We start from the raw sequence: 2,782 nt of genomic DNA, 5'->3' as shown, positions 1-2,782 counted from the left end.
TTTTTTTTGGTTTTTCTCCGGTACCGGGAACCGAACTCACGACCTTGCGCTTGCCAGGCAGGCGCTTTTGCCGCTGAGCTAAATCCCCAGCCCCTGGTTTCCTTTCTTGAGGGTAAGAAGAGGATTAAGAGTGGGTAACTGTACTAGCAGTCAGTCTATCAATTAAGAGGTAGCTCTTGTGGCCTTATGATCATATGTACTCTTATCTCAGTAGCACGCCTGAGTGGCAGCTCTGACATTTGAAACAGAAAAAAAAAATGGAACTTATTTATTATTACATTTTCTTCTAAATTTCAATTTACCTTTCAGTTCTAATTCACCATTTAAAACAAGCAAATTGACTCTACAAACATAATCAAGGGATGTTCATATTGCATTAATAGATTGCTTTAGTTTTGCACTTCTCACAACTTAATTATTTAGATCCCAATTTCCTTATTCAGCATTAGAATATTAAGGCAAAATCTAATTTGCAGTAAGCAGCTTGAGGCCACAGAACCATAGAAAAAAGTAGATGGAGGCAGGTGAATATGTTAAATTCTTTATCTCATCAGTGCCTGCAGATATATATGTTCTTCACTTATGTCTTTCAGTGCTTTAGTTATATGAAATAGAGTGGATGTTTTGTTAAGTATGCTTGCTCTTCAAGAATATTTGTTCCCCATTTAAATAGGGGCAGTTTCTGTCAGTAGGCTAAAAGTAAATAAAATAAAAATGAAAACATAGGAGATCAGACAAGTAAAAGTAGTATGCAGAATTTTGTCCTATGAAAGATGCCTGGTAAATATTAATCCATTTTTTATTCTTTTAGACCATTTATTCTGGCAGTATGGTATATATCCAACCTAGATATCACACAATCCACATCCATTGTACCATAGGTTACTATTTCAGAATATGTATCCAGACCAGTGGGGAAGCCTGAAATAAAAGGTAAAATAACACATATTAGAAAATATTGTAATGTAACATCTATAATGAGCTAGTCATTTGCCAGGCAATGCATTTAGTAATAATTTTAAGAGTTTTGCATCAGGTATCTTTACTCTTCTTGGGATTTAAATAAGTGCTGTTCTCCACATATTGAAAAGTTTTACAACAGTGTGTCAATATGAAGTCAAAACTGACTATGTCTTTCCACAAAAGCCTGAAATTGATAGTGTATTTGGAAAGAAAAGTAATTAGATAGACAATAGTAAGGAAAAGTTTTTCTGAACTAGTAAGTGGAGAAGATGGGGAAGGCCTTGGCATGAAAAGAATGGAAAAACTCATGCAGTTGGATTTGCTGGGGACATCAGCTCTAAAACACTCTATGAAACCCCAAGAATTTAACCATTAAAAAGATAACAGTCATATATAATGATTATTTCCCCTTAAAATTAGATCTAAGCTCTAATTTGAAGCTCCAGTGATTGGAAACTCAGAGCAAGATGCCTTGAGTAACTCACAAAAATACTGTCCACAGATACAGAACAGCCCTTCACTAATGGTGGTATTGGCCTGTAAGGAGAAGAAATAAGTCATGGTTAAATTTCCCAAACTCACACCTTAAATTGATGGCATCAGCCACAATGCGCAGTTTCTAGTTTTCTCTGACTCAGTTTAACTGACAATGAAATCTAGACTTTGAATGATCTTAAACAGATCATTAATGGTAAGGCTGGGAGAGATTTGAAGGCAGCTCTTGTATCCCAATTACAAGAAAGTTTGCAACCAGCAAGTGCTGTGTTTAGATAAGTCTATTACACAATAAAGGAAGTAACCATGATGGCCCTAACAAACCGTTCATTCAACTCATGAAATACATCACTGTATGATCTCTGAGGCTTTGAAAGCTAAAGCTCTTTCAAGGCCTTCCCTGGGAAACACCAGAAACAGCAACGGCCTGATGGACAGAGAGCTTTGCTTTACATTTCTGCTCCTTCCTGTCATTTATTATCTGTATGAACCTGAACATATCTATTTCCTTGAGTGAGCTTCAGAATGTGTATCTGCTATACATCTGGCATGTTTACTGAATGGAGGATTGCACTTAACCATTGAGTATACTATGCTAAACAGAGTATTCATTCAACAAATGTCAGTTACTGTGGTCATTATTATAACTTATCACACACTGCTAACAAAACACTTTTTTTTCTTGAAGGCAAAATTTCATTTTCAGGGAGTACCCACTCCTTTCTAATGAGTCTAATAATTCCTTGTAATTTCACCAAACTTCACGAATGAGTTTTCTAGACGTTGATTTAGTCTGCTTTTCCCAATGGATCACTTGCAGCCAATGAAGAAGTGAGGGAGGTCTCTGAAGGACCTTCCTTGAAAAGTTCCTGTACTCCTACAAAAAGGAATGAGGAGGAAGTAGTTATTTTCCATGAAGTAGCAATCCTGTACATGTAAGACATATGAAGGACATATGAGGTAGTTATGTATGACAATGAAGATCACTAGAACAAACACAAAGATGGAGCTCAAAGAGGCAACAAGCTGGATTCAAATGTCACTGTGACCTGAGCACTTCATATTATTGAGAATAACACATTTTCTTATTTATTCAAGCTAAATTAAGTCCTCTTTTCTGTTTCCTACATCCTAAAACATCCTAAATGATACATTATTGAATAAATATTGCATCTTCTTGATGCAATACCAACATACAGAGATGCACACACACATACATGCATGCATGCGCACATACACATAAAATTCATAGACTTGTATGTTAAAGAACAAAGTTAGAACATAGGAGAGCATGCGATCTTCTGATCTGGCTCTGTAAAAGGTC

At 36.1% G+C, this 2,782-nt stretch overlaps 1 long non-coding RNA gene across 1 annotated transcript; it reads right to left on the bottom strand.

The window, feature by feature from the left end:
• Positions 1–833: 833 nt before the first annotated feature.
• LOC102019342 lies at positions 834–2,327 on the bottom strand. Its single transcript, XR_259067.2, has 3 exons — positions 2,176–2,327; positions 1,449–1,500; positions 834–921 (listed from the first exon to the last, which is right to left on the bottom strand). It is a non-coding gene; the product is annotated as an uncharacterized LOC102019342 (long non-coding RNA).
• Between the last annotated feature and the right edge of the window lie 455 nt (positions 2,328–2,782).

The sequence above is a fragment of the Chinchilla lanigera genome, unplaced genomic scaffold, assembly GCF_000276665.1.
Source record: "Chinchilla lanigera isolate Chin_1 unplaced genomic scaffold, ChiLan1.0 scaffold00001, whole genome shotgun sequence".
NCBI classification, from domain to species: Eukaryota; Metazoa; Chordata; class Mammalia; order Rodentia; family Chinchillidae; genus Chinchilla; species Chinchilla lanigera.
The sequence above is the reverse complement of the archived record's forward strand: the minus strand, read 5'-3'. Positions and strand labels throughout refer to the sequence as shown.